At 39.5% G+C, this 24,357-nt stretch overlaps 1 protein-coding gene across 4 annotated transcripts in view; it reads right to left on the bottom strand.

Moving 5' to 3' along the window:
• LOC308402357 (metabotropic glutamate receptor 4-like) overlaps nt 1-23,981 on the bottom strand; it is a 202,232-nt gene extending 178,251 nt beyond the window's left edge. For all 4 annotated transcript variants that reach the window (XR_013972741.1, XR_013972742.1, XM_080891126.1 and 1 more), the window contains exon 1: nt 23,570-23,981. The gene's annotated coding sequence lies outside the window, so the exon portion shown is untranslated. The remainder of the gene's footprint in view (nt 1-23,569) is intronic.
• Nucleotides 23,982-24,357: the final 376 nt, after the last annotated feature.

Raw genomic sequence — 24,357 nt, 5'->3', positions numbered from 1 at the left:
GCTCATTCTTACGCACTATGTGAGCCTGGTTAATGGCCCAGTAAAAAGATGGTATGAGGTGAACCATCTCCAGTCTCCTGTTGACACTAAGCGGCTCTTGGTAATGATGCCTACCATACTTCATCTTGTGGGTCAAATACACTCGCTTTTCAACTTTGTATTTTAGACTATAATGTACCAAAGCTTCATATTTACAGAGCGTGAATGCGAAAAGAGACTATAGAGCATGTCCTAGAAAGTGTGTGCGTGAGAATAGCATGGGGGTGGTGGGGTCACAGTCGATACTGAAGGCAGGTACTTCTCAGACACACTGATTGATTTACTGTATCTGTTGGGCTAGACCTGCCTGCCTGTCAGGATTAAGGAATTATGTCTTATCAAACCTGTTCCCCTGACAGACCCAATTCCAACTGAATCACTTGAAGCAGCAACATATGGAAAACTAGGGCATATCTGTAAGAATGAGTGTTTTGCAAGTATAGTGTCTGCTCGTTAGATTTTTCAAGATAATGGGAACAAAGCGATGTGCAGTCACACAAACTTTAAGGGCACGAGATACAGCCGCTGTTCAGTTCATCTGGTCTTAAGTCTGTTTGCCGAATCCAAATCCTACCAGGCTCTTTATATAAATTGCAAGAGAAATAGAAAAATGCAACACAAATTTCATGCAGAGCCATCACCTTCAATCCCCCAGAGAAAATTGTATGAACAATTTTAATCTATAGCAGCTAATACAAAATACATAAGGCCCAGGGACTCTAGAGAGTAAAAGCCTGAATCGGAAGGCCTCCCTTCTGAGTACAAGCTCATAATCTCCACCACATGCAGCGTGAGAAACGTAGTCTTTCAGTGTATCTCAGAGAAGATGGCTGATTATGTGAAAATTTAAGTCTCTGCACCTTGTCCTTTCTTGGAAACACATAAGTGGACCTGCAAACAAGCAAAAACCACAGAGTCAACAGGGGACACAAGCTAACAAAGAGCACCATATATCCCCAATGTTAACAACAGGACAGTGTTTCTACTGTAATTTCTGCAACACAGCACAAAATAAGCTGGAAGGAAGAGACTGCACAACCAACAGTAAAATCTATCCTCAGTTCAGCTTTCACAACCTTGCTTTATTACAGCTTTCCTGAATTGTTAAAACACTAACTCGCATTTTCTGAAGCAAATTCTCAATGTCCTAAACTAATCAATCCCTCTTTTGGCAAAACGTTAAACTGTTTTCACCTAATTAGATGCAATTTGCAATTCTCCTTTAACCTTTTTGTAAAACTCTAAGTACATCCCCACTCACTAAAACACATTCTGCACAGTGATTCCGTTATGAGGCATAATGGTAACCACAGGAAGCAAAAGTTAAATTACAGCACAGATGCCATTTCTTAAACACAGAATTGTTCGCACTTGTTGCTAAGGATGATAAACCTGAAGCCCGAAACTGAGGCAGTTCAGAACCCACAGCCAGCAACGTTGAGCTGAATGTTGAAAATATCAGTGGATGGAAACTAACTGTGAGGTAGAGGAGAAAGAGCAAAATCATCTCAGTAATTTCAGAAGAAATTTGACCCGCTGCAACAGACCACATTTGTAAAGTAATAGAAGAACTGTTTAGTATGATGTTTCTCACACAATGATTTACTCATAAGAAAAAGAAACGTACTCATCGGTCACTGGTATGCCTGTTCAACTGCTCATTCAAATATCTATTCTGTTAAATACATGGCAGCAAAGCATTTAGGCACCCAGGTGTGGTCAAGATGACTTGCTAATGCTCAAACCAAGCATGAGAAAGGTGATTTATGTGACTTTGAAGTTGGCATGATTGTTGGTGCCAGACAGGTTGTTTTGAGTGTTTTAGGAAATGCATAACCATCTCCAGTGTTTACGGAGAATGCTGTGAAAAAGTGAACATTTCCAGTGAGAGGCAGCTCTCTGGACAGAAATTCCTTGTTGATGCCAGAGGTATCAGAGTAGAATGCCCAGTCTGCTTCAAGCTGATGGAGAGGAAACAGTAACTCAAATAACCACTGAACACAAAACACGTTGAAGAAACTGTTGAAGCAGATGGGGTACAGTAGAGGAAGACCCCAGTAGGTGCCACTCCTGGCAGTTCAAAACAACAAACAGAGGCTAATATTTGGACAGACTGACCAACACTGAATGATGGAAGATTGCCAAAACGCTACCTGGTCTGATGAGTCTTGATTTCCTCACAAACATTTAGGTAGCAGAGTCAAAATTTGGCATAAACATAAAAGCATGGATGATGCCTTGTATCAATAGTTCAGGCTGGCGATCGTGAATTGGTGTCTGAGATATTTTCTTGGCACACTTTGGACCCCTTAGTACCAATTAAGCACTGTTGAAACTGGTTTTGTGTTTAAAGTTTTGAGAAAATGCAAGAAATTAATCATGTTAAATGTTCAAATTAAAAATATTATCAATACAGTTTTTAGACATAAGTGTGTGTGTGTGTGTGTGGGGGGGGGGGGGGGGGGGAATGTTTGTTTTTACTAAATTCCAACTTATTTTGGACTTTCGGATGAAAAGCTGCCCAATTTCCTGATCACGTAAATGCAAAACAATCTTTCCATAAATAGTAAAATAACAGCTTCAGTCATTATAAATGCTTAAACAACAGCCTAAATCCTCAATGTAAAACCAGCCATAATTTAGCCATGCTCTTTTCATCCATGTCCAGCATTGTTCGGGTCATTTTCAATACAGTAAACCCAATTTAGAGCATCTTAAAAGCAAAGCAAAGATGAAATAACATGAAAATGATGCACTGAAGAGGTGATCTGACCACTCATTCATCCACCTTAATGAGCTCCATCCTGGAGCTTTGTGGGTACACAGCACTGTCAGCATGTAGCCTTCTGTCAGCCTCTGTACACATGACTGTTAACAAATCCAGCCCAACAATGGAACTGCACAATTAAGCAATACAGGCTGCACAGCACTAACAACAGCCCACTTTATACACAGCGCTACACTAGGCTGCCATCAGTAAATCCAACAAACAAAAAAGACAATGACTCACCGATTATTTTATTGGGAAGACTCACCAGGTACCTTAAGAGAAAACATTCATCTTTTTTCCTTATTTCCTTCTCTGCCTTCTTAGATCCAGATTTAAAGTACCCAGAGTTCCCAATGAATGCAACTTAAGACAAAAATTTTAGGAAGCAGCCCAGACCTGAATGCTAAAATAAAAATGAAGCCATCAACCTCCCAAGTGCTGCAGCCTGGCGTTAAGCAAACATATAAAGTTAGGTAGCCTTAAGCTTTGATTCTATCTTTTGTAACTTTCCATTTAATTTACCATAATTAGCTTGCTTGAACTCACTACATTTGCTTCGCTTTTTATTTTAGGTTCACGGTTTCAGCTGTAATTGGAAAAATGTGTTTTTAATTAAAATGTGCACCTGGCTTCTTTTGGCTTGACTGCACGGTTTTAAATGGTCGTGAATGGGTATTAAATGTGGGTTGCTGTAGAGGGCGCTCTTTCCCCCAAACAGAAATCAATAACATTTACAAAAGGGCAAAGAGGCAGGTTTTTGTGTTGTTTTGTTTTGTTTTTTTATATAGGGATTAAACTCTGCAAGTAGGAGTAAAACTAAAGCACCATTTTTTGTCTTAGTTTGCTACTTCCTTTTTTTATTTAACGTTGCCTTATCTTTACTGATGTTGTATACATGGCATGTGTTATTTTTCTTACACTCTTGCATGCCATTGTGATTTTTCAGCAGCCTTTTCTTCATGATCTTATCTTATATCTTATCTTTAATGCTTATTGTTAAGATTTTTCTTCTCCCCTAATAGCAAAGATTCATACAGCTGCGCAATTTTTCAGAAGCAAACTTTATTTTTACGTTAATAAGAATAATTAGTTAGGAGTCAACTTTTTTTTTTTACTTTGAGTGAAATGACTGGACAATGCTGACACGTGTCCAGAACCATAATGAAATGTCTGCCTTTTGTTTACACATTCTTCTTTTCAGTTTAATTCAGGTTTATTTATATTGTGCCAAATCACAGCAACGGACACCTCAAGGCGCTTTGTACCGTGAGACCCTGCAGTAAGGTACTGTATTGTGCCTTTGGGTATGCAACACAGGATTATAGCTAAATTAATGAGAAAATGAGTCTTGTTTCGTGCACACTGATAGTGTCCACACAAAACATGTAATTGTTCTCTGTGTCTAATTCGAATCAATTTTACACTTGCTCTGTCAGACTAGAATTCATCACCACGATCCCATTGATGCAGCCATCCTCCTTTTCTGAATGTCCACTGACCAGTGCTCATCAATTTGCAAACCTCTAATTTTGAAATCACAGACCCTCTCATATGTAATGGCTACTGTGAAAATGTGTCTGTTTTTGTTTGTAGGCTTGAAGGCTAATTTTAATCATCTTTTTATCATGCATACAGACAAGCTTTTTTATGCATACTTACTATATTTATGCTTTCAGCATGAGATTGGACACCCGTTCACTAACCTGAAAAGACACCTTTCACTATGACCCATCTTCTCTGACTTTCTTTGATGATGTGAGTATGAATTTTATTTTTCTGTTTTTCAGGAACAGAGTTCCCATTATCCAAATGCTTGTATGAATTAGAAGCATACATTCTCTATAGTGCAACAGCCTGCAGGTCCTTTGAGACCTGCAGCAGATGTTGACAGTACGGGCACTCCTTCCGGAGCTGCAAGTGAGAGTAGCCATTCACCACGAAATGCACAGGCAGGCAGAATGTAGGCTGGAAAGCCTTCTGTTCACCAGCTTCAGCTTACCATAAGTGCAGCAAAATTGTACCTGGCAACTGTGTCTAAGTCATAGCTGATGTTTTTGTTACAGCGGAACAGCTTTGGCAGTCTTTGACAGGGTTTGTCAATAAAGACTAAGAAATTGTTTATTGAAATGTCACAGAAAGTCGCCTATAGACCCAAGCTCAATTCAAGCTTAGTAAAAATTGAGACTGTGAATGTTGGGTATAGCAGCAAAAAGTCCTGTATGAAAAGAAGTAGGAGCGCATAGATCTGACTAAAGTAAGTATATAACATTATTTGATCTGTAAGGGGAGATGATTGGATAAGATAAATGGTATTGCTTGAGAGGAGATAAAAAAGAAATCCTTGCCAAATACCCCCAATACAATGTGAGATAGCAGTGACCTTAAATGTGATCACTGCCTTGCATTGTTTGAGAAAGAATATGAAAACATTGTGGCAGGAATTTGTGTCAGACAGTAATACTAGTTTCAGCATTTGTCAGAATGAGTAATGAAAAATTGGTGAATCATCTGTTGTGCTGTAAGCAGCTATTCACAACTGAACCCTGCTAATAAACCTGAAGTCAAATAATACTGCTGTAGCAGAGACTATGCTGACAAAGAGAAGAGTAGGAGGCCAGCCTAACAAATTCCAGTGCATCTTTTTGGACGTGAGACAAACAGATCAAAGAAAGAACAAACACCAGACCTTCCCTGCATATCAGCCAACAAGTGAGCATAATGTGCAAATGTCTGAACTGCACAGCCTATAGGTCTTTACAAGTGTGTAATTGCTATGTGACACTTTTGAAGACAGCGCGACAATGCAATATCAAATAAGAGTATCTGAATGAAAAAGAAGGGGGCCATTGTTCGAGGAGAAAGATGTCTCTTCTAGAAAATAATACCGCCTCTCTGTCTGCATTCATGTCACAGTTCAAACATCAGTTTACACTGCCATGCCTTCACAAGTTGCCCTGAACACTGTAACAAGTCTTCAGGGGGCAGGAGAGAAGGATGTCACTGACAATTTTGCAGAGCATGAAGCTCGACTGCTAATGAGATTTCTTTTTCTACCAGCAGCAAATATAAGTAGTCATTTCCTGCACAAAGACCACTTCTTAAAAAGAAAAAAAAGAGAACATGGCAGTGATGCTCCTTAAGATTTCATTTGTGCTCTTGTTATGTACTAAACTAAATCAGCTCATATTAATTCTCCATTTTATTACTGTTATTGTTGTGGGTTTTTTTACTTTATGTATTGTGTAATATTGCTAATTTGTGGCATTGTTTTGTTTTGCATTATGCAGCCTTTAGAGTGCCCCTGTGAAACACTTTCAATAATTTCCACTATTACTCAGAACATTTTTGGGTAATGGGCGCTCTTTTGATGCTGTTCACAGCCTCATCCCACAGTATGACGTGGACATCTCCACTGACCACTTAAGCAGGTGCTAATTAACTGACACAACCTTGGAAACCAATTTGTGATTATTTTCATTTCACATTCATAACCCATTACGTCTAACAAAGATATGTTCAGAAATACATTTGGAAGATGGTCCTATTTTGTCTGCATCTGAAGTAATAACTAAACAAGAAAATGACTGTGCCTGGAAATGAATTTCATTTTGAAAAGTTAGCGCGACTTACTAACTACATTCAATTTGCAGCAATGAGTGTAAGTATTAAACTATACAAGCACGTCAACTCGAGCCCTGCATTCACATGCAACACAACAATGCTTGTGAGCATGAAAACTGCCTCTTGCAAAGTGTGGCTGATGAGATATGCATATATTCATGAACAGGTGTAATGTGTTCTGAAAAAAATAGAACTTGAAATGGCCTTTCAGCACAAAGTAGGAGCAACTGCAAATTATCAATGTTCCTGTTCATATGCGTGCAATAACATTATGCTAAAGATAAAAAGACAACAATATAAAAATATTGGGACTAATGTGAAGGATTATGTATTTCAATCACATATAAATCAACACAGTAATAAACTTGATTTGATGCATAACTGTGAGATAAACAACAATGAAATTAAGTATGTTAAAGTATTTAAAGTATAAATGAATTGGATTTATTAGCATAAATATAAGCTTAATGGGGATTTTTAAACTATGCTGTGCAAAAGGATTACAAATTAGAACAAAATTTAAATATCATTTTGAACATTAAAATAACAAAACATAAGCATATTTGAGTGACTTGTCAATATCAATACACAATCCAGTGACAACAGGCATCTGAATGGTCTTTAAAATTTTCTTTTGAATGACTGCCCTGACTTCATAAAGCCATATAGACAATAACCTTCTGTGTCTGAACACGGCTGTCCAGGGCTCCTTTGAGAAAAGCTTTGAGAAAGGTGGCAGAGCACATACACCTTTGGTAAAAGAAAGGTCAGCGTCTAATGTTTCAGAACTGTAGCACTACTATTAAAGAACTTTTATATAACATAAGGTTGCCTGTATATTATATTTATCTCACATACTATTGAATAAAATTAGAAAAGAGATGCCTAATTGCCCAGAGCCTGGGTAGCAAGTCTAAAGCTTTCCTTGGATACATTTGAAATATCCTCACATTGATGTTTCTCTGCAAAAATGTTAACCATGTTCAAAATTCAAAGATACAAAATACAGGGGAGGCTGATGTCATTAGTGACCTGTTTTGAATGTTATCAGCTCACTTCATAAATGGCCATTATCAGCTGTTATCAGTCCAATACTTATCACATGTAGGAGGGCTCTTTCCACTTATTTGCAGGATCAGTGGAAAATTATAACACTTTCCACTGGGGAGAAGTTCCTCCGTAATGAGTGGAGTGTCTCCACTGGCAGGAGTGGTGCTGACATTGGTCACACATGAGCCAGGAGATTAAGAAATATCTTTTGGACTTGAATGATTTGAATCACATTTTGCTTATGAAATTGCTTACTGCTTATTGGTTGATTTTAGGCTGTTTGGTTCAGTATAAAATACTGTAAAAAAAAAAAAAAAAAAAACACAAAGAAAAACCTACAACCTTCAGAGAAAGTGATGCAGCAGTTTAGCGCTGCACTGTAAGCTGGTCCTGGATTTGAATCCACCAGCAGGCCTCTTTGGGTGGGGTTTGCATGTTTGCCCTGTTTGTTTATGGCTTCTGCCTGGGTATTCCAGGTTGTTGCTCTTTTGAAGCCTAACCATGCTAGATTAATTGGGAATTCTTAATTGGCCATAGGAATGAATGTGAGCGTGTCTCTCCTGCAGAAGGCGGTCAACCACTCCAGGGTGTACCTCATCTTTGGCCCTATGACAGCTGGGGTAAGCAGAAGAAAATGAATGGACAATCTTTAGTAAGCAAGCAACGTGTTTCCAAGCTGAATTGTGTCATTTACTACATGCACTTCATCACAGAACAGCTAAAGGTTTTTCTAGACTCATAAGCTGAGCTGATTTCTGTTTATCACTGATTACAGTGGACGATAACTGAATACCAAGCTTCGTGGGAGAGGGTGCCCGCTGGCCATATCTATGTAACTGATTAAAACCGCTGATGGCCATTCAATTCAATTTCAAGTGAAAATACTGAACTTGCAGTTCAAAAAAATGTTTGAATATTTGTGCCAAGTTTTGCAACATTTTCCTGGATGAGTAAAAAAAAAAAATCATTGTTGGCAACAAGACTGAACATCACAGGATCACCTGCGTCATTAGGATTTTTCTCTCCACAGAAAATGTCAATACAAAATTTCAGTATATTTACAGTGAGTTGAGCTGTTGTTTAATTCTGAATAAAACTGATAGATCATCAATCAAACCTGGAGTCCCATCATAAAACCTTTCACGTTCTGCATGCATTAAAATAATAACGCATCTTACTAATATTTCAACTAGAGCAACACTGCAGTTAAGCTGATTATGCAAGTCTCACTCTGTGCATATAATGTATCACAATAATGCAGTTTACATGTCATAGGAGAACACTACTTAGGCATACATTTCTCAGACTTTCCATTAAGACAATGCCTAACATGTCTCAAAATAGCTCTGTGAATGCCAGTAAGAGCTCAACCTATGCTTTCTCTAATACTAATTATCCTAACAAGCACGGCACTGTGTACACAACTTTACTCATGTTACACTTGTAATCGCTTTATTTTTGCATTTTTCATGCCAGGCATGATCCATGGTGATGACACTGCCATCAGTCCAATGGTGTAATTGCACAGTAAACACTAATTGTGACAGGTGAATGTAAACTTCACAATACATGTATCCATTTTACATTTGTGACAATCTCACCTTTTTTATCCTTAACATAATCTTACAATAAATGCAAAGTTTCTTAACACAAAAAAAGAGGAACATTATTTTGGGCAACACTGAAATTTGCATCTCAACAATGACTACTGTGGACACGGGAAAAAGGAAACAAGGATGTCTTGTTTGACATCTATGCATTTTTTTCAGGGTTATGTAATTACAGGTGTCCTTCTACCTTTATATTTTAGGTTAAAAAATTATCATTTGGGATTTCAAAGCTCTTACTAGACAAGGGTAATATGTTAATGTGGTCATTTTAAATTCTTTTCATCTTCTTTTGTGCTGTTTTCAGATTCTCTGGTAATAAAGTGATATCAGGTACGCCCCCGTGTTTCTTGCCTTCTTTTCCATGGTGCACCTTCAAAGCCTATAAACTATCCAGCTGGACAACAAAGGAAGAAGGGGGGAAAAAATCAATGTAATTGAACACTGTGTGGCCACTGAGATAGCGAGGGTAGATACAATCCTCTACTGTAAAATAACACGCATTATCATCATCCTGCACTTAGATGAACCAGCAGAGACAAAGCAGAAACTGTACAAATTCCAGCCTCTGGAGTGCTAAGATTGTTGATATAGTTTCAGGGTATGAAACCTGTATAAAGGAAAGGAAAAGGAAAAGCCAAGGACGGATTGCTCTTTTTTCTGCCATCCTAGTTGTCATGGAGGTAGTAGTAACATGTTGTAATGTCAGGGTTTGATGTTGCTCATTAGGCCAGTAATGATTTGTGGATGGATTGTAGGTGTGGGAGCTGTGTCTCGTTTGAAGCCATATGCTGGCAGCCAGGGTACTTCAGACACTAGTGTTTACTGGGAGATCCAAGCTATTTTATTGCTTCTAATGTCATAATTTACATTCAGCTAGTGGACTCTAATGGATCCAATGCTCCACATCTTCCCTCTTTGTTCAGCTGAACAATCAAAATGTGGGAAATGGAAATAAGTTTTAATCTTTTTGACCTTGCAGCTCAATATAATTGTTTTATGATGGTATTATTACCAGATGTTGCAGTTGTTGTATTTTACTGTTATAATAATTATTAGCTTTGTATATCATATATATATTTATAGTTTGGACACCCGATGTGATGACATCCTGGCAGGGATTTGCTTTTACACCAGGCAGTATGACTCTTTACCTCCCTAAGAGATAACAAACATCTGTCAAAAATGATCAGCACTGTGACATAGTGATGGCAAAGACAGTCGATATTTAAGCTGCAGTGTTCTATATACATATATATTGACAAAAGGGGTTCTGCTTTGCATTTTGAAGCTACAGCACATCAAATTTCCATTTAAAAACACATGTGTGTTTGGAGGCTGCAAGCCAGTGCCCCCTCAAAAGTAAATGAGACCACACTGATTAATTCTGGTGCCCATGGAAGTAAACTATATATATATATATATACATACATTTAAGGGGGGGAAATGTATCATAATCAGCAAAAAGCTATCGCAGTGACCAGGGGAAAATAGTCTCTGCAATATTTCTTTTGCCAGATATGAGCTCCTGTCCCTATAAAGCAATTACAGATGAGTCAGTATTGCTTATCAAGCCATGTTTTCTAAGTACTGGGCTTAAAGTTGCCAAAATATTTTGCAGCCACTGCCACAGATGGTTAATGATTTATACAATGTTAAATTATTTCAACAGCTGATGTTTTAAAATTCTTCACCTAATACCAAAGCTCTTGGGGTCAAGCAATCACAGTTGACGTTTCTGTGTGTTTACACTAGGCTCGCTTTCCCTGCATTTGATTAAAATGCAATTGAAAGCAATATACTGTAAAATGAAAATTGTGTATAAACAGGGCAGCATCAGCAACCCCAGAAAACAGCATCCTATATCTAAAGCTGTGCAGCTTTTAACTGCTTTACCAAAGCGGCTTCTGTATTGGCATCTTCAGTGTAGCCTGCCAGCTCCAATGCGCATGGGATTTGCCAAACTAAAAATTCAACCGTCTTGAACCCAGAACTCACTATTATTACAAAAATAAGTCTGCTATCTCAAGACACAGTTAGTATGGGTTCTAATGGGGCTTTTTTCAATGTACCCAATTAGTGCTTAGACATGCAGCAGCCAAAGCTTCATTAGTGGACAGCAGTCAGGCAGCCAAATCAAATCCATTCGCACTTTACACAACTGAGTTGAGCTATAACCTTATTCTAGATTTAACAATAACTACTCATTTTTACTGACTCCTATCTCATCATCTGTTTAATAACCTTTAACAAGGAGAGAAGTTACATGTAAAGCGGTCCCATCCATCTCGTGTAATTTTTATGCTTGCTAGGTTGACACGACTTGTTAAAAACAAGTTAAAACTAAAGCTGTATGTATGCAGACAGACTACTATCTGCCACTTATCTTCAAATTTCACAGTAAATCCTTGTAAATGTTGCTACAGGCTGAGACAGCAGCCACCTCCACTTTTACTAGTTGTGCTATCTGCATGCAAAGGAGTGTGGGGTGGGATATTTCCCCCATACCAGACAATCAATCTATCAATATTGCAATGTTTTGCCCCCTAGAAATCTGTGTTTTTAATTGCACCAAAGCTCCACAATCTGTGGACTCTAATTTGGAACGATTAGTCTTTTTGCAATAAATCCAAATATCATACGTTACCTGCAGTTGTGACAAGATCCAAACTATTTTCGTGGGAGTGCTTTAATCCAAGCAGCCACCTTTTTGTGTGCCTCTAATTGCAGGTCCTATGGGTTTTTTAATGTACATCATGGCGACATACAGGAGTTCTTGGCATATAAAACAGTATAGAGTTTGGGCCCCAAGGCTCCCTCTTCCAGCCATTCTCTTTGACATTAAGACCGGAACATGCTCTCTCACAGTAAAACCCCAGCTTCCTCTTTTTAATGAAAGGTGTTCATCATCACCTTGTCAGCAACAGTGTGTGACTAGGACAGGTTGATGCCACTTAGTCTCCCTAAGGGGAGTATGCGCTGTCAAGCAGAATTTGCAGTCCTGCCATTTTACTTTGACAGACGAACCAACCTGGACAGGTCTGGAGAGCAGGGCCACATAATGGGCCCTCCAGTTGTCTTACCCTTAAAAAACTGAATTGGATGACATTTGTGTCTTATTTGAGTCCATAGCTGCATCTTGTTCTGCTGTGCTAGTCATTCTGCGTTTACACCAACAGATGAATCAGAGCATTACTTTCACCATCATTCATCGCCCACGCCATCACATCCCGATCCTTGAAAAGCTCTTAAAGGTTACTGTGGCAGAGATGACCGGTCTCTCCCTTGGCTGCTACAAGTGAGTGCCTTCGCAGTGGCCCAGTTACCCTGCCCGGCTGAGCCCTGATCGCAGGCGTAAGGGGTGGGGTGGGGGTGATACCCTAATGCTAACTGACATCCTGAGAAGCTGTGATTGCTTTGAGGGCTTTGTGGGCAGTGGAGGGTGTGGGTGGCAATGGAAGGATAGAGGCCATGTCTCACAAGGACCTTTAACAACCTTTTAAAAGCTCTAAGAAGGCTGCCCTGACGCCAGCCATTCACAGGAGAAAATTGCTGACAGTGCTAAAGGGGAGAGGGCGGTGGGGAAGAGGAGAGCAGCAGTATGCAGCAGTTCCTGGAATGCTTTTGAGTTCATCACATTGTCCTGTGATCCCTGCAATGATCTAGGCACACCACAACCCAATCGGCCTCGCTGTATTCACTGTGTAATTACAAGCATGTTCACTAAATAATTCACTAGGAGCAACCGCTGAAAAAACATCCAGCACTCATGGAATGCACTTCTGTGAGCTTTTCCACTGCAGCCTATTACACCACTTTAGTCTCGGTTAGGTCAGCCCGGCCACTGAGATAGAAACATCCTGCATTGCAATCCTTTGACCTAGCCCCACTCTCAGCAAGTTCACAGAGTGCTGTTTGACCTGAAGGTTTGGCTAAATTGGCTAATACCATGCTGTGTGCCAGTGAATCCTCTCTTTCTGTGGACAATCATCCATCGCCAGATGAAAAAAAAGACATTATCCAAAAAGAACGCTGAAGTCCTGGGAAGCTTTATTACTCTCATTTCTTCAATAACTCCCTCAGACTTCCAGTTGTGCACCATATTTCATCTCAGCGCTGAAGAATGACTTTTCTGACAGTGAACATGAGAAATGCAAGAGACTCAATGGGCACGGCTGGAGGGGGGGCAGCCTACCCACAGAAGATCACAGCAGTGGCAATGAATGCATCAGAAAACACTGCTGTAGGCTAGCATAAGTCAACAGCGCCTAATGTGAGCCTTTGGTATGCATGATGTTAAATAGATTGTGAAAATGCTCTTTTCATGACTAAGATGGAGCTTTTCATTAATCCTAGAGCTGAACCTGCCTCCGCAAAACAACGAGCATCCCTCGCGGGAAAGACAAAACACCCACGGTGGGCTAGAGGGATCTCAGAAGAGCTCTCATACAGCTCATGGACACACTCTCTTTGCATCCACCCCCTTAGTCTTACGTGCAGTTGTGATTTGCATGTTTGTAGATCTATCTAATCTCTCATATCTGTAGCATGTGGTCATAAGTATCTCTGTAGCATTTTCTCCATGTGTCAGTGAGCATCTGTGTGCATGCCTTTCAACGTGATGTACATATGCTTTTGTGCTCTGTGTGCAAAGTGTAGGTGGATGTGGTTGAGACAGATATTCAGAGAACTTAAATCATTTTTTTGCCTTTTATGTGTGTGTGCACAGCAGTTGGTCAGAAGAGATATAGGGTTTTGATTTTATTTTAGGAAGCTCCTGTTAATGATAGCCCACGTGTTGAGGATTAAAGCAATAGCACAGCGCTTCAGTGAATATTCACATGTGTGAATGCTGATAAGTCTGATCAAGCTATTTTCCCATTTGCTCAGATATATCGGGAATAACACAAACCACACCTTGCACAGATCCCTCTTTACTTGTACCTTAACTTCTACATTTCTTATTGCATGCCCCCCTTTTTTAGTTAAATGTTCCATAAATTAAGTATGTGTGTGCAATTTGTAAATAGCACATGCACATTCATCTACAACGCTAATTTGAAAGCTCAATAGCAGGATCTGACTTGCAACAGTGTAAATTTATCGCAAAAATTGCCAGTTCTCCTTTGTGTTCCTGCATGTGTAACTGCATCAATGACAGCAAGTTTCACTTTAATATGTCTGTGCCACTGATAGCAGTAAATGGTGCAATGCAGATTTAAAATAAAAAAGGCTTCATTGTCAAGCTGTCATCATGTCATGCTTTGATAAAAGGAAGGCAGAGGTAGTTTAATCAGCCGTTGCAAAGTTAAATGAATAACCACAGGACATCAGAGGATTCAGCCTTCGCCTTAGTGCCCATAGACACTAATGCTAGGGCACGTCAGCCATACAGGAGCTATAGCGATCCCTTCATGTTCTGTCAAAACACCAAAACCTGCAACACACTAATCTCATCATAGCAAGCCGAGCAATCTATTTCTGAGTAGAGCCATATTTTTGAATCAAACACCTTCCTCTCAACTGGCAGAGTGTGACTGTGTGAACCGGAGTTATCCCCAGGTAACGGCCCAGGCATCCATTTGTAATGCAGATGTCTGAACCAATAATTGAAGCCACTTTATCAACACCTGTGCTGATAAGTGATGGCTTTGTAGACAGCTGGTGCAGAAAAGGCCATAGAAGAAACAACATAAAACTTGAAAATCTGCATCTACTGACATTATTTCCAGTTTTTTCCCCCCTCACTGCAGAGAAGCAAAGAGGGTGGCTAAAAGTAGTTCATCTGCAAGACTTCATTATAGGCTGGAGTTCCCACCTCAGCTGAAAACCACTCAGCAAGCATGTCACCTTAAGTGTGTTGAATGGTTAGTCTGAGCATTCTAAAGTTTAATATACCATTCAGATTTGTTCCCATGATAAAGAGTAAATCACTTTGAGAGACATTTTATTGTACCATGAGCATCCTAACATCTGTGTGTACACTGGGTTCCTTCAGCATAAATCCTAGTGGGGTGTTATTATCACTAAAATGGATCTTATTTGGTTGACACTCCAATAGCTAGAACAAAAGAGGCATTTTAGACGTACAAAAGGAGCATTTAAACCATATGGTTTTGCATGCAATTTATTTTTTGTGCAGTTTGCTGTGAAATACACTAACAATTAAAGAAGGCAAGCAAAATGTTGTAGCAAAGTAAATCTTGTGGGTGGGACCTATACTGAAAAACTGTAAGACACAATTCTCTTGGCTAATCTTAACAGGTTGGTAAGATTGCAACTGAGGTAATACATGAGAGGGAGAGTGCATGGAGAAGACAGAAACTCAATATGCAGTTATTAATAAAATTAACTTTTATCAAAGTTTAAAATGCTTTAAACATACTTAAAAGAATATTTATAAAATAGACCCATTACAACCCATTGCCTATTAAAGACTGTTAAATAAAAGCAATCTACATGCACCAGTTCAAACCCAACATTCTTGTTTATTATGTTGAAGGAAGTGATGTGAAAACATGCCTATGAATTGATTTTCTGTCTTTGCTCTCGTGTCTTCTCCATGGATGGACTCTCATTTGCTAACAAGCTGTCAATCTGATCAAGAGAGATGTGTCTTACATCTTTCAGTGTTAAGTTGCATAACAATCAAAACTTTGGGGTTTGAAAAATGTTTAGGCTCACATTTTAATACAAATGCATTTACTTGAAATGAAACATTTATCATTTTGCTCTCATATCTGTTTACACCCTGGAGCAGTCTGCAATCTCTCACAGAGAGACAGATAACCATTGACACCTACTGACACTTTAGAATCACCAATTAACCGAAAAGGTTCTTTGGACTGTGGAAATAAACCGGGGTACCCAGAGTGAACCCATGCAGAGACAGGGATAACATGCAAAGCCTGCCCCTATAAAGACAGCATTACTGCAGTGTAAATCCTCACTTTTGATGTTTTAATCGTGATTCTGATGACAGATATAAGTTCAAACTTGAAGAAACAATTAATGAAAATGATGAAACAATTACTAATCTGCCAAATTTATCAGAGACACATTAACTGACAGCATGTTTAATTAGTTTTTTCTAGTCATAGGTTCAAGTAAGTCAGTTACATGACTTTCAGCTAAAGCTGTGACCTTTTTATTGAATCTAAGTGTTTTTTGTGCCTGACCAAACCTTATCTAAAGTAAAACATTATTACATTTATTCATCTGGATTTCTGCAGTAAGTAGAAACAGTTTTGGAAGGTCGGTACAAAATGAGATTATACCGCAAATCAAAAAGTTCGTCTCTGTTGTTCTAGAGGACAAACAATGATTTCTGTCATAGAAGATGTCAAACTTTGCAAATTAAAAATCTGTAATGTTATTTACTGAAAAAAAAATAACAGAAAATTAAACAGTCATTTTGTAAAGTCCAAAAATCTTAGTTTTTCATTATTTGGCTGCTTTTTCCTTCATTTTCAATCCAGAAAATTTTCAAAGGAATGTTCCTTTTTTTTCTTTTTGATAAGCTGCTTAACAGTGATCTATGAATCATTCAAGCAGTGAAAAGACACCTAGCTCAATGGATGAATCAGTGTTTATGAACCAAATTTTGGAAAACTGAGCGAGTGGACAAAAGAAAGTGCTAAAATGCTGATGAGCAAAATTTGAAAGTGGATATGTTCTTTCAGACTGGGGATTTATGCCTCAGTGGGAAATTTACATCATCCCTACACTGTAACTGCAAACTCTTCTGAAACTCTCTTTATTGCCCATACCTCAAGTGTAACCCTCCCTAAATATGAAACTAAACGTTGGGTCAACACAGCCCACAACTGTTTGATTGGCCTGTGCTTTACCACTGATTCCTCATGTGCAATATTCTATTTCTATTGTCTGGTTATTAAAAAACACCGGGACACAACCACAAGGTAATTAACATATAATGCACCAACACAAGTTTAAATGAGGGCAACAACTGTGGTCACTTACATAAGTGGCTCTACAAAGATTCCCAGCAGTCCACCTACTGTTCACCAAAGCCTCATCCGACATTGTTTCAGTAGAATTGCAGCTGTCAAGAAGTCATCATTAAGGAAGGAAAATTGGGAGAAATTTTCCTTCCTGCGGTATGCCCAGTTACACAAAAAACTATGTTCTGGAGTAATGCAATCAAATTTCTAGATCAAATGATCATCAGTGTACACAGAGGATGCAAGAAGAGTTTAATGCACAACCAGTAAAACACAGTCGATGCCTATAATGGTTTGGAACTGCATTTCAGACAGTCGTAGTGAGGAAAACGATCGTCAAAATTGATGGAATTATTAATGCAAAAAGGTGCTGTCAGATTTCGATCCAATAACACCATCTAGAAAGTGTCTGATTGGCATCGTCTTTTCCACATGGCAATGATCCCAAATATACTGCCAGGGAGGTAAAAGCATATCTTGGTAGAACAATACACAGTGGCAGTTTAAGTCATTCACTGGACTCTTTAAAGCCCATACCTCAAGTCCGTAGTCTGGTATCTTTTATGACAGAAAAGAAAACAAACAAAACTAATATCCAAAGAAGAGCATTGACTATCCTTCAGGAATTCTGGAGAAGTATTTCTTTTAAAAAATTTTAAAAAATTAAAAGATAGCAAAATATAAAGAAAGTAGAAATGGTTTGAGACTTTTGCACAATACTGTAAATGGCATAAATTCAGTTGTGCAATTAGCAGTATAAATAAAGCAGCACATGAGATGTATGACTGTGAATCAGGTGTATGAGTAGGCAGTGATTCTTAGCATTTTCATCAAATCATAAACATTTGCTTCCTTTAGGCTGGCTAGGCAGCAGCATGTGTCCCTCATTTGCTTGGTTGCAAACCAATTTGTTATCTACAAATACCAGAGATTGGGATTTGAGGTAATGTGGTTTGTGACTTGAGCTCTATTTCTGTGGGTAGGAGCCATGCAGCCTCTTTGTAAGCTATGCCGGTCTCAACAGCGAGCAGCAAATTTCTGGAGAGAGGCCTGTTTCTGTTTAGAGCATACACGCTCCCACATCAGTGTCTGTACAAAGAAGACTTGAGTTTATGGTTTATGTGTTCTTGTGTGTTAGATGGGTAAATAAGCAACTACTGCCAAAACATTCACCTTTTGTAAGGCGATGTGTTAACAGCTTAAGCTGCCCCATTATAGACAAAAATAATTTACTGCAGATTTAAGGGGCAACTCAGGGGGCATTTACGCCTTCTGCTTGGCTTGGGGCATTTCTGCATGGCGTTTGTATGTCCTCCCTGTGATGTGTGGGTTTCCTTCAGTTCTTCCAGTTTCGTCCCACACTCCAAAAACAAGGGTTTGCTCCAGGTACCCCAGTTTTTCCCACAGTCCCATGAGGCTTGTTTGGTTAACTGGTAATTCTAAATTGCCTAGAGGCGTGAATGCACGTCTGTTATTCTGTGTTAGCCCTGTGACGGACTAGCGACCTGTCCAGAGCGTAATCCACATTGGCCTTCCCATGACCCTGAAGTGGATACGTTTTTAAAAGATGGATGGATGGATGGATGGATGATGTAAGAATTTAACGCTTTTAAAGCTTAAAAAACAAACCAAACAAAAAAAACACACATTCTAAATAATAAATGATGGATTCACAACTTCAAACATAACAGAGAGAAAAATGCACCATGAACAACCTGAAAGCTGATCATCTGAGAAGAGGGTTCGAGAAAACAAATGGGTTAGGATATTGTCTACATGCAGAGTTTGAATAGTTTGTATGTTACCAAAGCTTCTTTTTCTATTATTTTATTATGCGGGTGCAGTACAGGAGAAGCACTGATATCAGCAAACATTACACAACCATCCATGAATAGCAGGAAAAGAAATCACAGATGATGGTTGGGGAAAATAGGAGGTAGAAACTCGTAACATCAGCACTGTCACAGCACTCATTCTCAGCCAAGGCTCTCATATCTGGTGTCGTTGTCATTGTCACTCCTTGAATGAGAAAAAGAAGGAAAAAAGAAGCTTGACACAAAAGTCAGCAGCTCTCTTTTGCAGCAGCGGTAATTTCATGTCAAGAAAAGAATGCATTCAGGTGCAGTCTGTTCATATGCATTATATTGGAACTGCACATGTGAGGAACAGCAGGAGGCAAATGAGGACGGGAGGTCGTTTGGATAATCGTGGAGGGACGCCAATGGGAGCTAAAGGCAGCTACGGGTGGGATGGAGCTAAGACTAAGGGAAATACTGGGACACTTCTGTCTTTGTTTTGTGGATTTACTTGGTAAGGTGTGATTGTTGAACAACTCACTGCTGACCTATTTATTTCCTAAACTGCTGACCTAATAATAATAAAGCCAGTGACTTCATTTTCCATTCTTGTTTAAGTTAAAACTAAAAGTAAGTTAAAAAAATTTATTTATTTATTTTTTTAAACTCAATTAAAATCTGAACACATTCTGAAACAAGAAAATGCACACAAAGGGGGTGAAAGGCTTAAGATCTGAAGAACTATGATTTGGCCATGTCAAAAATAGGTGTATCTTTAATTTCAGCAACAATGCTACTACTTACCGTATGATAATTTCCTTATTTGTAAAATATTGTCAGGTAGTGGTGTTGATTGTATTTTGGGTCCCTAAAAATCTGGCTTCAAATATTTGGTATTTCTCTGTAACATTAAATGAAGGTTTAGAGGGGGGAAACAGTCTGTATTTCTATTATATGTCCACCTACTTCATCTGCTCCAGCTACAGCTTTTGCTTTACACACTGTTTCTCTACAGGCTTTGTTTCAAAGAATGGCTTTTGATGACAGCCACAGAAGAAGAGTTACAATGCTACAGTCATTTCCAGAAAATATAGACCTGCAGGTGCAAGGATACAACAAGCTCTCCAACAACTTCTCGAACATGTGATTGTACCTGTGATCTTAGCTCTCCTTTACTCCAAATGCACTATTTTTCCACCACTGCCTTTTGGTCTGTCGAGGCCACTTATGGAGGAACTAAAAGTGAAAGTGAAGAAGTGACACCTTTCCTCTTCTGTGATGTAGGTCCAGTGTTCCCTGTATGACTGTTGAACACTCTTGCACGAAGGAGCTACTCCTGTTTTTTTGGCAGACACAAAATCTCACATGGTTTTCCAACCAACACTGGAAAAAGGGTTTCAAATGTAAAAAAAAAAATCCTAATTTTGGCTACTTATGCACACAGCAAATAATAAAATGGGTCCAAAAACTGTTTATTTTTAGTTTAACTTCGGTGGATGGGTGCTTTTGTTATCAGTATCAAGTCTTATTTCGTCCATCTATCATTTATTTATTTATTTATGACTGGCATGATCATATCTAGATTAATGTGCAATATGAGATAAAGTAAAAAAAATTGATCGAACAAAAGGACTCCAGCATGTAGGAAACATTAAATGGGCTTGAGGAAAGGTGAATGTAACTCGATGACAGATTCGCAGGCAGGAGGCAAGATGCTCTCGAACCCTGGTGTAAGATAATGTGCATAATCCACTGCAGGGATGTTAAGTGCACTCATTTCACACTCCATTTCACACAACGCTGCCCTAGGAAGAATCTGTGTGTATGATGACTCAGGAAATACACAACATCACTCTTCTGCATCTTTCTCGTGTTGTTTCTCTCCATTGTTAATAATCTGGAGTCAAATCACTTTTCCACGCTATTGTAGAATAAATTATGTGTCAGGAATGTAATAAGTACCAAAGCCATGTTATGCATGAAATACACACGAGTTAATGGAAGCCAGCGTTTCCTCAAAAATTACTTCAAAAGATGCATTATGGACATTAAAACGGTCTAATTTCCACCTGTGGCTTTATTCAGAATTTACAATCTAACAGACAATTGAAATGGTACCACCTAAAGGGAAAACAGTGTCTGTTCATATATATATATGATAGCCTGTTATGAGGATAAACATTTCATTTCCATCCATCAGCCCTAAGTGTGGGGAATCTCCATCACTGCTGTCAGAAGTCCATTAAAATAGCTTGCTCATCATACCTTAAATATGATATGAAATTAATCCATTAATTAATAGTGTGTACAAAATGAAACATTTTAGCACACTATAAATGTATAATGCATGTAAAAAAAACTGTCCTTTGAGAGATAAAATTGAGTCCACTAATTGCAGGAAGTTTAAGTGAAAAGCTGACAAATTCTCAACTATGAGAATGGCCGTAGTGTTTCTTAATGCACTGAGAGAAAATATTCAATATTCTGAGTATCTATGAAAGCATGCTTACATAATGTGAATGCAACACGAGGGCATAAATCAGTGCAGGGATTTTTAACTTGGCTGTTTTAGTTCACACACAGATCCGTATATTTAGTCATCTGTTTCATTTCACATTAAACGACCTACTATTTATTTCACATATAAAATGCTGTGTTTGTACTGTAGCCAAGTTTCCCATATCCCTCCAATCTTTACTATGGAATTGTTTGGAAAACCTCCCTGGTGAGCAGATGGTGCCTGCCGGGAGGAGAATAAAGCTAAAACCTGGGCTCTATGCACTGCACACACATTTCCCCATTTCCAGGCAAGCTTTTGTAAAAGGGAACAACAGAGGTCTAGTGGGAATTTAACCATGGGTCTGTTTTGGAAAACACGTTTGTTTATTGGAGCCTTTCTCTATGCAGCAGCTACAGTAAACACCGTGGATACTGGAGACTGGAGAAGAGCATCAAGCCCCCACTTGCTGAAATGATTTCAATCACTTTGATCTTCATGGTTTCCATCATGAATGTGATGTGTTCATTATTTGACCCCTTTGTCAATGGAACAAAAAGACAGAGAAGCATTTGAATTTACTGGGAAAGCTTATCTACGTATGCTGGTGAATTCTGTATTATTAAGCAGAGAATGAGGCAATGCTACAGTATGTTCTTATGGCTGCTTACGCTCTCGTCCACACTGTATTGAAGAGAACTTAGCAGCAGGCAAACCAGGGGTCTTACGCTGAGTCTGCACTTGCTAAACTAACTCAGAGGACATGATAAGCCAGGCAAAGCTTGGAAAAGTAAATCTGAGGCTGTTTGAATAAGCCCTGCACCTCTCTGTCAGCTGCAATCAGCGCACAGAGTATTCGTCCCAATCTCTCTGTGGGGGAGATTTCTTAAGCACGCTTTGTTGCTAGATCCAGGTAGGCTATCAGTCACTGCAATGCCAACAAGAATAACCCCAACATAAGACATAAAATCCATCTCATGGGACCTCAGAGGCTGGACGAGAACAAATTAAAAAATCTCTCTTTTGCTGAGTCACTCTCTTTAGATAATTACCCACTGATATGAAGAATATTTCCCCATTTGGCTGTAAGTTCAGAGGGAATGCAGACAATGGCATATTTGGCCGTAATCATAGCAGCCCCCCACCATCAATTGAAGCTAAGAGAGTAAGATAGCACAGAGCTAATCTTTGGCTCAACAAAAAGGCCTGAGGGGGCAGCACAAAATGGAAGCAGTATTAAAAAAATTTGCTCCTGGCATGAACCTTCACTGCCTCTCCAAGCCCTTTATTAAAAGGCCAACAACAGACAAAAACTGTGCAGGTAAATCAAGCTTAATATGCATCCCTAATAACCAGGAAAGAAAGCCTTAAAGTGCAGCCCATGCATGCCTAAATAATCTATTAAAGTTTGCTCTGGGGTATAGTACAGCAGCAGTCTCACATCAGCTGGTCTACTACTGTCTCCACTCTCCCTTCCACTGCCAGGAGGCTGCACATCTGCACAGCACAGTGACTGACAGTCGATGGTTCACACACCGTTTACCCCACCCCCGACACACTCTCACAAAACACCACCCAGCCGGGGTGCTCCCCTGCGTGACTCAACTTGTTTCAGGGCTGAGAGGGAGACACTGGGGGAGAGGTGGGGATGAGACAAATGTGGGGGAGCTGGGAACGATGAAGCGGTTGTTTGCATGCTGCTGTGTTGCTGCCTTTCAGAGTTAAACTGGGTTTTGCTTGAATTGAAGAGAGGATTTATCCATGGTTTCGGTCTAATCTGCGCTTTCAAAGCTGCAACTATATTTATATTAAAACCCCGCAGCTCCAGTAGTTTCGATATTGAGTCATTCTTTTATCATATTTTTGCGAGACTTCAGGCGCCTCTGCAGCGCAGCGAGATACAGGGCTCCACACAAAACGCTGCGCCTTAACGCGTAAAAACAATCAATGCACTTACAGTCCAGGGCGTTGCACTCCTTTTTACAGCCAGCACATATATTTACTTTTCTAAACTACAACCGTGTGAATCATCAACTGAAGTATTATACAGCTCTGAAATGTACATGACAAATGTTTTGTGTGCACCCCCAGATATCTATCATGGGTCCTCGTTGCCAGCGCTCTGCGTTCACACTACTTAGTATCAAGTAATTTTAAGTCACGACGTTAACAAACATTTGATTGTCATACATGGCCCATTTTGCGGCTCGGGCGGCTATTCTTACCCCTTTCTCCTGTCCACGAAGAAGCCTTTCATAAGAAGTGACCCATATCCGCGGCAAAATCGCATCTTGTTGGGCGCATCAATTTGTAGAGAGAAGATTTCCCGAGCTTCAAAAAAAGCGTCTAAACATTCTTTCTGAATAGTATCCAGCGGGAATGTACACTCGTTTGGAGGCTCCGTCAATCTCCCCAAATCATTTCGAGCGCTGTCCTCGGAAAAGTGGCGCTGAAAGTCTCAAGTCCTAACTTTAGGCTGTGTGCGAAGGGAAAATAAAAGACACGTCCAGTAGAGCTACTCACTAATACAGCTCCTGCGAAAAGCGGATCTGATTTTACGGGATAAAAGAGCGGAGAAGCGCATATCCCACACCCGAGGCGAGAGCACTTTCTCATTGACAGAGGGAAGACTACATGCGCCCCTTGCACTGGATGTGAATGATGTTAAATGCATCGCAGCACACCGCCTTTATCAGGAAAGAAATGCACCATCAGTGAACGACGGGGGGAAAAGGTGTGAATGTCTGATTAAAGCATATAAAGCTACCAGCGCTTTGGCTGGAGTGTGACATACAGGCTGTGCATCAATTTGTTTAATTTTAACGTCCATTTGGCCGCCTGCTGCTTCACCCCTCAGCACACCCAGACCTCAGTGTCGAGGATTGTGTTTATCTTCGTCTATATAGTGAGCAACAAGAAACACAGAAAACCACCCTGTCTACCCCTACTGCCAGTCAAATCTGATTTAGTTGATATTTTTGTTTGTTTGCTTGTTTGTTTGTTTGTTTTTAAT

Source organism: Rhamphochromis sp. 'chilingali', assembly GCF_963969265.1.
Source record: "Rhamphochromis sp. 'chilingali' genome assembly, chromosome: 9".
Classification (NCBI taxonomy): domain Eukaryota; kingdom Metazoa; phylum Chordata; class Actinopteri; order Cichliformes; family Cichlidae; genus Rhamphochromis; species Rhamphochromis sp. 'chilingali'.
The sequence above is the reverse complement of the archived record's forward strand: the minus strand, read 5'-3'. Positions and strand labels throughout refer to the sequence as shown.